The 13499-nt window shown below is 35.7% G+C and overlaps 1 protein-coding gene across 1 annotated transcript in view; it reads left to right on the top strand.

Annotated features, from left to right (window-relative positions):
* Window positions 1-7752: 7752 nt before the first annotated feature.
* STK26 (serine/threonine kinase 26) overlaps window positions 7753-13499 on the top strand; it is a 38160-nt gene continuing 32413 nt past the window's right edge. Inside the window, exon 1 of the mRNA XM_025039652.1 lies at window positions 7753-7980. The gene's annotated coding sequence lies outside the window, so the exon portion shown is untranslated. The remainder of the gene's footprint in view (window positions 7981-13499) is intronic.

Raw genomic sequence — 13499 nt, 5'->3', positions numbered from 1 at the left:
CTTAATGCCCCCTGATGGGGTTTAGGACAGGCTACATCAAAATATGGCATCTTGGCGTATTGGGTATTTTATGCTGAAGGCATATGAGAAAACAGTAGAAGAGTGAAGATCACTGACTTTCCCGCTGCTACTCTTCTCCCCTGAAGAAGGTAATAAGGCCCTCATATGAGAGGTACTCTATACCAGGAGTTAAGAAGCATCTCCAAGTACAAGGGGACACCAAGAAGAATCTGAACAAACAGGCCTTGCTAAGTTTCTCCCAGTTTATGACACTTAGTTCTCATCTTTCCACAACTTTCTAGTCTTCATCAAACCTAACATAAACAAACAGAAATGTAACCATTTCTTTGAGTCTTTATTTCCTTATAAAGGTTCAGGTCTTGTGTAAAACTTATATTAAATAGATTTATATGCTTTTCTTCTGTTGATCTGTCTTTGTCAGTTTAATTTCCAGACCCAGCCAGACACCCTATGAGGGACAAAGAAAACATCTTTCTTCTTTACACCCCCTTCCACAATTTATACCTACTTTCTACTACCTAACTAGAACGAAACTTTTGTCAATGTTGACTATTACCTCAAAACTGTCATCAATTTAATCTTAATCTATTGTACACCCTATTATTACATAGACTATATTGGGTGAAAAAAGTTCAAGGATACATATACAAACTGTATAGGATATGATGTATGTGTTTTGGTAAATATTGTTTTTAGTCTTACTTGAGAATAGGTACTAATTTTAGAGATGTGTCCTTAAAAGAAGTATTGAAGACCTAATTTTTAAAACATAGGTATGTATATAAACACCAAGTTGCTCTTTTTTTTGGCTTTTTTAAAAATAGTATTTATTTTTTACGGTGACATCGGTTAACGAAATCTGATATGTTTCAGCTGTACATTTTAACAGTAAGGCATACACACACACACACACACACACGTGTGTGTGTGTGTGTGTGTGTGTGTGTGTATATTTACATTGTTGTTCACTTCTCAACTCTTTATTTTATTTTAATCTCCAAGTCGTCATCTTAGTGTGCAGAGTTAGAAGAGAGCCACAGGCTTGCCTGGGGAAAATTGTGGTAATGAGTTCCCTATAATCATGGATACAAATTCAAGATCTGTCTGCTCATTGGTCTCCAAATGGTGATCTTAAAACTGGTACCAAAATGACTACATAGAAAATAGTTCAGAATACTCTTTTAAAATACTGATTGCTGGGCCCCAGTGGTAGAGATTCTGAAGTAGTTTCAAAATGAGGCCTAGGTATCTGCATTTTAAAACTTGTACTGGTGATTCCAAGTACTTAGAGAACCTTCAAGACAGGAGAGCACTTAGCAAACCTTCAAGAGCTCTCCCAGCCCTCTGATTCTGTGATTTCAGTGTGCAACAAGTCTTCTTCCATCTCTCCCTGACTTTACACAGGAGACAAGCAAAATGATCATCTTACATTTATCCCTTTTGTACTTCTTAAGAGTATTTCCATACTAAAAGATCATTGTCATCATTGTTATTTTAATAGTAATGATGCCTTATGTCTAAAACTTAAATCTGTAACAATGTACTTATAGCTGAATAGTCTAAATTCAAGCAAAGGACAGATAAAGATGGTCAAGAAATAATGTGAATGTTCTGTGATAGATATGTGAGGTTTCCATTTTCACAGACCTGTTTTTGTGGAGCCTGTATAAATTGTCTACCATTCATCATAAATTAATATGAAGTTAATTTAACTGTTCCTCTCATTTGCTGCTGCAGAACTTAGAGCTATGTCCTGGGCGATGGCTTTGACAAGGCAATTCAAATAAACTATAGTCGTAAACTGCATTTTTGCAGTATAGGTAGAAAGATTTGAAAATTTTAATATTTTAAAAAGAATTGGGTAGAGAGGGAACTGACTTGGGTAGAGAGGGAACTGACTTGATTTTCTTAGAGGCTCTGAATAAGAGTAATGTGAATGATTGGGCAAATCAGCTTCTTTATGTAGGTGGTTTTTAAATTACATTACTTATGTTGTTTACCACTTATTTACTTGACTTCTGTTCTTGCATCAAAAACAGAAAGGGAATCTGTCTTAATAGAGAGTTAGGATACTTTGGTGTAAGAAGTTATTGAGATAGTGAAGGGGGAGTTAGAACTTAGGTATTATCTATCCAAAATTCAGGAACTGGCAAATAGGGCGGGGATCTCTATCTTCAGATAGTCAGAGAGGTGAGGTTATGCTAATGAAAGCTTGTTTTCATGATTCCCTGTACTCTGGAAGTTGGGGTTTTGCATGAGAAGTTTTAATCCCAAAATAAAAGAATGGGAAGTGCAAACATCCTGTAAAAGATGGATCTTTCTCTTTTCTTTCTCCAACTTGGTATTTATTGATTTGAAATCTTGAACTATGTCGATGTGTTAGGATTCAACTCACAACTTCTTTAAAATGCAAAATGTAACTTGATTTTTAAATCTTTGACTTATATACTTTCAAGCGCCATTTATTAAGAAAGCAAGAACAACTGTGTTCTCCCTGGGGTTGATTGTTTCAGTCAAATCCTTTTAAAATGTAAATTAGGAAGATTTGGATTTAATCGTTGTTTCTTACAACAAAATATTCTTGTTATAAAGTTAATGAATACACTTCTTAGTTGAGAGTGTATCAGAAAGTATATACTATGTATTTTTTAATAAATGACATATTTACAACTTTTAGATTTGTTTCATAGTTATATCAGAAGAACTAAAAGATTTGTTTTATTTATGTTTCCAAATCCAATAAATTAAGAAGTTTTAGGGAGGTGAATCTATCACCAAGCTATTTGACAAGTATTTTTGCCTCAAGGTACTAGAAGGACAAGAACCATCACCAAAAGTAGGAAGAGAGGTATCTTGTGGGTGAGCAACTTACTGTGTAATAGTAATCACAAAGAAGTACAATGTTTTGGTAGAAAAAAAGAACGCCCAGGAAATCAATAATGATGGTACCCAGGTTTTGGAGAAAATATTATAACAAAATGTGAGCATTAAAAGTGCATTTGCAACCTACTGGAAGTCCAATCTATTTTTAAAAGCCTATATGAGAAGCTTAAGATCTATTTGTTTCATGTGGTGGTGGGTGGTGATAATAAGTAGCTTGCAATATCAAAGAGACTACTACATAGAAATTATACCTTTTAGAAATGGGAAAAAATCCAATCAAGGAGAATGGGGAAGCTTATAACTAAGCAGGTCATATGCAAATAGTATTTAAGTTAGTGAAAAAAATTTAAAAAGCAATCATAAGTTTTTACATTACTCAAAAGTAGGCAGTTAACTGGAGTAGTAGATCTATTTGGTTATGATAGTGCAAAGAACTTGATGAGAAAAATAATAAACTAATGATCTCTTTGTCTAATAAAAGAAGACATAAGAGAACCTGCTAACTCCATAAGTGTCTCATAAAGTTGATGACTAGGTAAAATTGTAGTAAATGAACAAATAATCTATGTCCAATTGACAAATATAAACAGCACACTAGGACTAAATAGCTTTCTCCTATATTTTGAAGGAACTTAAAGTAGTTTTAGCTGTAGACTAATAAAGTACTTAAATATAAATTAATAATGTACTTTTTTGGGAGGTTTGCCAATCTTATGTTTCTACTTGATTAGAAGTATATATTCAGAGAGTTCAAGTCAAGATGAAGGAGTAGATAAACACTGTGCTTGTTTCCTCTCACAACCACATCAAAATTACAACTAAACTACAGAATAGCCATCATTGGGAGTTGCCTGAAGTCTAGCTGAACAAAAGTCCTACAACTGGGGACACACAGAGGAGGCCACCTCGAGACCAGTAGGAGGGGAGGAAACATGAAATAGGCTGGTACCACACCCATGTGTGGTGGTTGAGGATGAGGAGAAATATAGTGGCTGTGGAGGACCCCCGAGAAAAGCAAGGGTTCCTGGCCCTCCACTGGACACCCCAGCCCAGGGTCCCAGTGCTGGGAAGAGAAGTCCCCACAACTTCTGGCTGGATGCCAACAGAGATTGTGGCAGAGTGAGACTGAAGGCTGAGAGAGTCGCAGACTTTCCTCTTCTGGGGCCTGCTCTGAGCTCCAGCGCTGGGGCCACAACTTGAAAGGTGCCAGGGACATACAGGGAGGTACTGAGTTGTCTGGCTTTAGGGTGAGGGCTGAAGAGGCAGCTTACTCTCAGAAGTGCTGGCAAAGGGCATTGTTCCTTTGTTGAGACCTCCCCCACCCAGCTTGTGGACATAGGCAGCCACCATATCTGAGTCTCCACCAACAGCTAACACAGGTCCTCCCACCCTGGTGATTCTTTGAGACTCTGCCCCTCCCAACATGCAGGCCCACCCAAGCCATTGCCACTAGATTTTCCATATGAACGACCAGGCTTGGCTCATGCTGTGGACTTCCTAAAATTTCTCAAAGGTTCAGAAAACCTCAACGAGCAGCATCTGGCCTCAACATGCCCCTTGCCTCTTGCTGAGCAACCCCAAGCCCAGCACCAGCGGCAGCTGCCCTCGATTTGTGGCTTGGCCTCTTGAGGCACTTATAAGCCCATCATGGGTGGCGGCCATCTGCGGATTACCTGGTGGCTGATCCCCGGTGGCCCTTGGCAGCCTTGGCAGTGCATAGGCTGCAGCTGAACTGGCCTATAGCAGGGCCCCTCCCATGAGGCCCCAGCCTGCATGCCCAGTGGCCAGCTTTGGTCTGAGCAGGAGTACCACCCAGGTCACATCTGAGGAATACACACCTAAAGAGCAAACAGGGCAGGCACCAGAGCCCTGCTAAAGTGAATGCTGCTCTATAGGGTCAGCCTCTGCACAACAGCTCCTTCCCTGGTCACAGCCAGTCATCACAACCAATCAGCCCCAGGGTCAGTCTCTGATGAGAAAAAAGCAACAAAGGCTCAACTACAACAGGAGGGCACACAAAACCTATACAAAGGACACCACTTGAGCACCCAGCTCAGATGCCACTGGGCCTCACAGGACACCTATTACATAAGGCTGCCCTACCAAGACCAGGAGATGTACCAGCTCTACTTAATACATAGAAACAAACACAGGGAGGCAGCCAAAATGAATAGACAAAGAAACATTTCTCAAATGAAAAATGAGAACAAAGCTCCAGAAAAAGAACTAAACAAAATGGAAACAAGCAATCTACCAGATGCAGACTTCAAAACACTGGTGAAAAGAATGCTTAATTAACTTAGAGGAAGAGTAGATGAACTCATTGAGAACTTTAACAAAGAGATAGAACGTAAAAGTGGAGATAGAAAACATAAAGAATCAGTTAGAAATGAAAAATACCTCAAGAGGAATTAACAGTAGATTAGATGAAGCAGGGGATCTAATCAGCAATTTAGAAAATAAGATAGCGGAAAACACCTAATCAGAACAGCAACAAGAGAAAAGAATCCAAAAAAATGAGGATAGTTAAGGAGTTTCTGGGACAACATCAAGCATATGAACATTTGCATCATAATAGATCCCTATGAAGGAGAGGAGAGAGAACAAGGAATTGAAAATCCATTTCAAGAAATAATGACTGAAAACTTTCCTAACCTAGTAAAGGAAATAGACGTAAAAGCCCAGGAAGCACAAAGAGTTCCAAACAAGATGAATCCAAAGAAGCCCTCACCAAGACAACATAATTAAAATGCCAAAGGTTAAAGACAAGGAGAGAATCTTTAAAAGCCGCAAGATAAAGGCAGTCAGTTACCTACAAGGGAGCTTACATAAGACTGTCAGCTGATTTCTCAACAGAAACTTTGCAGACCAGAAAAGGTTAGCATGAAATAGTCAGTGGTGAAAAGTAGGGACCTACAACCAAGATTACTCTACCCAGCAAAGTTATCATTTAGAATTGAAAAGCAGATAATGATTTTCCCGGATAAGAAAAAGCTAAAGGAGTTCATCATCAACAAGCCAGTATTACAGGAAATGTTAGAGGAACTTCTTTAAGAAGAAGAAAAAACAGATAAAAAAATGAATAATAAAAAGGCAATAACTATATATCTAGCAACAATTACTTTGAATGTAAATGCTCCAATCAAAAGATAGGGTAGCTGAATGGATAAGAAAACAAGACTCTTGAATATGCTGCCTACAAGAGACTCACTTCAGATTGAAAGACACACACAGACTGAAAGTAAAAGGATGAAAAAAGATTTCATGAAAACAGAAACAAAACAAAACAAAAGCTGGAGTAGCAAAAAAGACTTTAAAACAAAGGTTATAACAAGAGACAAAGAAGAATCAAGTTATCCCAGTTCTGGGTATTTATCTGAAGAAACCTAAAACACTACTTTGCAGGGACATGTGAGTCCATATGTTCATTGCAGCATTACTTACAGTAGCTAAAATATGAAGGCATCTTGGGTGTCCATCAGCAAATGAATGGCTAAAGAAGAGGTGGTCCATATATACAATGGAATATTACTCAGCCATAAAAAAGAATAAAATCTTACCATCTTTAACAACATGGGTGGACCTACAGGGTGTTATGCTGAGTAGAATAAGTCAGACAGAAAGATAAATGTCTATGGAATCTAGAGAATAAGATAAACAAGCAGCAGAAACAAACTCATAGATACAGAGAGCATTTTGATTGTTGTCAGATTGCGGGGTGGGAAATAGGTGAAGGGGGAGGCGATTAAGAGGTACAAATTAGTAGTTACAAAGTAGTCAAAAGGATGTAGAATACAGCATGGGGAATATAATCAGTAGTATTGCAACAACTATGTGTGGTGTCAGATGGGTACTGGACTTATTGGGGGAATCATTTTATAAGTTATATAAATGTATAATCACTGTGTTGTACACCTGAAACTAATATAACATATGTCAACTATAATTGAAAAAATATATATATAAATTAAGAAAAGTATATGTTCAGTAATATGAGTCTATACATATATAGGTTGTCTGGTGAAAATAAAATTTTAATTAGAAATTGTATGTGATTAGATAAAGGATATTTGTGAATCAGAAAAAAATAGTGTAGTTATAAATCTAAGTCTTGCCTCTACATTTATTAACCTAAAATCCTATGCTTGATTACAGATTTTATTGTAGCAAAATGTCGACCTATTCTGGATTCCCACTGTGAAATAAGTTGTGAAAATTCCACATTATTACCATTTCTTCATGAGTATTTGCATTTATGATAAAAGCATAGAATCTTCGTTCAGCTATTGATGAGAACATTACATATGAATTCGATAACAAGTAAAAAAGAAGACTTGTAGATTCTTGCATCTTTTGTGTTCTGTGTTGTTTATGTGATGGTTTAGGAATATAGGTGTGGTGATTGAGATGTCCACGTTGGAGAAGGAAGAGAGTTAAAAGGTAATATGTTGCTGGCAGAATGTTAGAATTTTTAATAATTCACTTACCGATAGCTTAGGTTAGATATTCTTTCACAATCGTAGCATTAATGTGTAAACTGTGTATAATCAGCTGCCTTATTCTAAAATGTTTCTGGCCCTTTGGCAGGCACCAGAAATAACATTTGTTGTGTAGGATTGTTTGTGGTAGCAGCTAAGCCTAGTTAGTGTGAGTAATCCAATAGAAAATAGACTAGCAGACCATTTGGGATTACAGTTGTTCTAACAAAGCACATGTGAAGAGTCAAGGAAATGTGTAGGCTTTTAAAAACTTGTTAATGTCGTATGTGATTTATTTTCCTTCATTTCAAAAAAATGTGATGCCAAACATTTGTGTTCTTTCCTGTTTTGTTTTCTTTTCACTCAGAATAATATAGCAGATCCAGAAGAACTGTTCACAAAATTAGAATGCATTGGGAAAGGCTCCTTTGGAGAAGTTTTCAAGGGAATTGATAACCGTACCCAGCAAGTGGTTGCTATTAAAATCATAGACCTCGAGGAAGCTGAAGATGAAATTGAAGACATTCAGCAAGAAATAACTGTTTTGAGTCAGTGTGACAGCTCATATGTAACCAAATACTATGGATCATATTTAAAGGTAATGTGTGTGCTATATTATTTAAGTCATAAGGTATTTGTATTATATGTTTTTCTTTTTTAAATTCTATTTTTGAAAGGCAATGTCTTAAACTAGGATTTGGCAGTCTTTGACCTCCAGGCAGCATCCAACTCCATTTAGAGTGCCAAATAGACTGTTTTTAGATTTAGCAGCTATATCCTGAATGCATCCCAGTACTCAGCTGCAGTGTTTTTCCATACCTGAACTTTTCGACTGATGGAAGAGCAGAAATGCAGCTGGTCCTTGAGACATATTCTTTGTCAGGAAAGAGCTTTGCCCTTGAGCTTTCACACATTATTCTCAATGGTTCCAATCTGTGTCAACTTCAGAATTGATGGAATATGTAAGTATGTCACTTATTCCATTGAGTTGTGTTGGTTATTTATACATTTTCTTCTCCTTCCAGGTTGTGAGCTCCTTGATGGCAGGGGGTTTTAGCTCAACCAGTCAGATTTTACATCCCTTAGCACAGGGCATGGCACATTTTAAGCGCATGATAAATATTTGTTGAAATGGAATTAAATGGAATAATATCTTTTCCCAACACCCCTTCCAAAAAAATTGGATTTTTAGTTTATAGGATCATAAAATTAGCAAACACCTAACGTTCCAGCAGATGGAGATGTTACTACATAACAGAGAACACTTTAGTTAGTAAAATCCAAGAGTTCTTAGATTCCAGAGTTACTTAGATATAAATTTGTGTCTATCGAATGTGAAGAATAAATAGTTGGAAAAATCTAGGTTAGATTAGAGTTTAAATTATGTTAAAATTAAAAAAAAATATGCCAGTGTTGAAATTTTTCAAAGGAAGACAGTATTAGTTAGATCTTTGCTTTTCAGGGTTCACAAGAAGAGTAAGGGTTTTTGGTTTTCTTTTTTTTTTTTTTTTTGGTTGGTTGGTTTTTTGTTTATCTATCTCTAGGCCAAAAAGAGTGTGTTTATAGCTTATCAAGCTGTTGGCCTGCATAAAAATTGATGCTATCTTTTTATGTTCTGCTGACCAAATAAACCCTAAGATAATCTATCTATGTTAGTTAATACTGATATAGAAATTCATCATCAATTACCCTACCTTTTTACAAAGGCAGGTTTATTGTAATATTACATTAACTGAATGAATGTGGAAAGAATGCATGATAGAATGAATCATTAAACAGCTAACAGTCACTATGTGTCATACACTTTACTAGATATATTTAAGGAGCTCACAGTCTCATATTACACCAAAAATGTGCAGATTTTGTGGTTAAGTATGAACAAGGTGAAAATAGAGCACAAATAAGCAAGTAGTCACTTCTATCCTTTTTTTTCGGAGATGATGTGAAGGCCTTCAAGAGAGACTTCCAAGAAAAGGTGATGCTGCTGGCAATTCCTATTCAATTTACATCTTACTCCATTTCACTATATACATAATTATTTGATTCTTTATGACATTTGCATTCATATTTTTTTTCCTCAAAAACTTATTTAGCAGGTCAGATTCTTTTTCAGGAATCCTCAGTCTCAGTAGTTTTAGATCTTCCTTCTAATTCCCATAGCAGACTTGACCATAGGCAGCCCCAAGAATTTCTTGTCTCCCACGTGCACATGCACATATGTGTGTGTGTGCATGCGTGTGTTGTTTGCTCACTTTGGTTTATTCTTTCTGGATTGAACCATGATAATTCCACACCCACTCTAGAGCAAACCTGAACCCTTGCTATTTTTAGGCATCTGTAACAGATAAACCATTTTTGGTAACTAACTTAAAATATTCAATGAGCCATATTTAAAATAGGCTGTTCTATATTATATTGAAAATGGGTATTGAGATGGTATTGACTGTTTTATTGGTTGCTTATAGCCTGTTTATCCATAGTCAGTACTCTCATGGAAAATTAATCGTAGCTCTGTTTGTGTTATTTATTCTGAAGGTTTCACCTTTTTAAAAAAAATTCCCCTCATAGTATACATGTACCTGTCAACCAATAAATTCTTAATTTTTAAGTAAATAAAACAGATAGTTTGTTTTGTCCATACCTTGACTGTAGAATGTTCTCACACTGGTCAGTGATAAAAAACTATTATCCAAGATGTCTTCTTAAAGGATTAAGCTGGATTCTTTTTATTTTCTTTATCCATCATTAATTAAAGTCCATGATGTGAAAGAGTACTTCGAAGAACTCGTTACTTCATGATAAAATTGTAGAAATTCACAACTGGCTGATATTATTCGTATCCTGAATCTGTTTATATTAAAGTAAATGAATGTGTGTATTATCTCTATATTTATACACACACACACATACACACACCCACACACAAAGAAAAATATTTTATAATATTTTAATACCATGTATTTAAATTACTTTCTCAAGTTGACCAATTTGTTTATTTTCCATTTATATTAAAATATAGTATGGCTTTATAAGCTTACATTTTTTAAGTGAAATTATATCAAATATAACAAGGTTCTGTTTAATGAAGTCAGTGTAATTTAAGGCTATATCCTCTAAGTACCATTAGGAAACTGCATTATCAATCAACTCATGTTCTCTGTGTGACTGATCCTTCTGTTTCAGATGATATGGGGAATTTTGTGAGTCAAGTTAATTGAGTAAAATAGGACATGAGTTTTTCTCAGGTTGTTCTTACACAGGATATCATACATAACCAAGACCTCACTGTAAGCTGGAGGAAAAATTATTACTTTTGAGAGAAAATTATATGCTCGTTGGAACTGTATTCAGTTGTAGCGATTTCCTTGAGACGTGAAAAAATGTACTAGATATTAATTTTCACTGAGCTCACTGTATAACTTAATTTTTAAAAACAAGAGTAAAAACCAGACAAACACATCAGTATTTTTCTTTAATTTTAGTTCACTGAAGATTTTCTTGAGAGACAAAGTTAGCCTTTATGAAGTGTGCTAAAATAAACAAACCCTTCCTTTCTGATTTCATAACATTGGAAAAACCTTTTATAATCTTTAAATATTTTTCTAGCTCAGTATAAATCTTAAAATGAAGCTCATTCAGGCACTGAATAGAATTCGAATCATGCTTTTATTTGGTATTAAAAATGTCCTAGATTTATCTTTATATTAAGGAAATATGCCCCCCTCCACATACTAATACCTCTGATATTTATCAAAAAAAGAGAGAGAACTCAATGATTAAAGTAAAATATTCCAGAATAGAGTCTATACAATTTTGTGGCCTTCTCATTTTTTCTGAGACTTGTGTGTGTTTACTTCCAGTGTTTAGTGAATGTTTTTGGAATGTTCTTTAATTTAACAATAATTGGAGTTTTCTTATAAAACTTTAAGGAAATCAAAGAGGGAAAATTTTTCTCCTTTTCACAATGTTTTCTTTTCTCAAAATAAGAATGGCTTTAAAGTTTATATTAAGACACCTCTAAGAAGCCCCATATTAGTACCCACTATGTGTATTCCTTTCATTCTGCATATTTGCCCTAGTCAGTCTCATCTACTTTATTCTGACAACTTATAAATTCATGTCTCTGTTCCATCCTCTCTCCTTAGCCTCAGATATGTATGACGAATTGACCTCATAATACCTGCTTATCTACAGATACATCAAGTACAACAACCCTAAAACTGGGAAGTAGCATTCGAACTAGGTCTTGAGTATGATTTTTAAGTAGGTTGGGATTTGAGGATCGGGTATAGACAACACACCCTAGACTGGAAGAAAACAATTCAGGAGTGGTAAAGTATCTCACAAGATGATCTCTACTGTCCCTTGCAATTCTATAACATTTTATATTCTATTTTTTATTATAAAATATATATCATAAAATTTACTGTTTTAACCATTTTAAAGTGTACAATTCTGTAGCATTAAGTATATTCAGGTTGTTGTGCAACCTGATTCATCTCCAGAACTTTTTAATCTTCCTCAACTGAAACTCCACACATTAAACTATAACTGCCCATTCTCTCTTCATCACAGTCCTTGGTAAACACCATTGTAGTCTTTGTCTCTATAAATTTCACTACCCTAGGTTTATATAAGTGGACTTATACAACATTTGTCCTTTGGTAACAGGCTTATTTTACTTATACATAGAGGTTTATGTGGTCAATGTTAACTGACTAATGGATTTATAGACAAGCCCACTTAATTCAACATGTACTTGATATGTAGAATAATGACCTCTCAAACAGATATAATGAATATTTTAAATATATCTTTCATGAACAAGTGAATTCCAAATTCCACAACATCATTTCTCCCCTCTTTGGCCAAGTGTCTGCTTTAGCAGCAAACAGTGGGGTTCAAAGGCCTCATAGAGGGACAGAATTGATACTCCAGACACCAGTAATTTCTTTACACTAGGCTCCAACCTCCCCTCAGTAAATAGTACGACTCTAGAGTACTATGCTTTAGGTATTTTGAATTTTTGAACAGAGGGCCATTTCCTAACCCCTAACTAATGACCCGTATTGATGTGGGACTTTAAACTTACTCCCCCAACCCATTGTTAAAATATATGTATTATTATTATTATTATTAAATTATTATTATTATTATTATTTTTATGGTGATATTGGTTAACTAAATCCAATGTTTCAACTGTGCACTTTAATAGTATAAGGCATATATATATTTACACTCTGTGTTCACCTCCCATAGTTAGATTTTTTTCTATCACCCCATATTTGACCCTTTTATCCAGTCTACCTCCCTCCTTGATATTCCCACCTACTTACCTCCCATAGTTACATTTCTTTCTGTCACCACTATTTGACATGCTTTACCCCATCTATCTCCCACTTCTCCTCTCCACCCTACCATCTGGTAACCACTAGTCTATTGTCCATGTCCATGAGTCTCTGTTTGTTTGTCCTGTTCATTTGTTATTTTTAGGTTTATATCCCACATATAAGTGATATGTGATTTTCAACTTCTTCTGCCTGGCTTATTTCACTTTGCATGATTATCTCATGGTCCATCCATGTTGTCACAAATGGCAGTATTTCATCTCTTCTTATGGCTGAGTAATATCCCATTGTATATATGTACCACAACTTCTTTATCCAGTCATCTCTCGAAGTACACTTCGGTTGCTTCCATGTCCTGGCCACTGTGAATAATGCTGCTATGAACATCAGTGGGTAAATGTCTTTTCAGATATGTATTTTCAAGACTTTGGAGTAAATATCCAGTTGAGGGATTGCTGGATCACATGGTAGATCAATTCTTACTTTTTTGAGAAACCTTCATAGTGGCTGTACCAATGAAGTCCCATCAACGGTATGTGAGGGTTCCTTTTTCTCCACATACTCTCTAGCATTTGTTATTACTTGTCCTGTTGATTACAACTATTCTAACAGATACGAGATGGTATCTCATTGTGGTTTTGATTTGCATTCCCCTAATAGCTAGCAATGTCGAGCATCTTTTCATATATTTGTTGGCCATTTGTATGTCCTCTAGGGAGAAGTGTTTGTTCAGGTCCTCTGCCAATTTCTTGATTGGATGGTTTGTTTT

The sequence above is a fragment of the Pteropus alecto genome, unplaced genomic scaffold (genome assembly GCF_000325575.1).
Source record: "Pteropus alecto unplaced genomic scaffold, ASM32557v1 scaffold19, whole genome shotgun sequence".
Classification (NCBI taxonomy): domain Eukaryota; kingdom Metazoa; phylum Chordata; class Mammalia; order Chiroptera; family Pteropodidae; genus Pteropus; species Pteropus alecto.
Note: the sequence above shows the minus strand (reverse complement) of the source record. Positions and strands in the feature narration are given on the sequence as shown.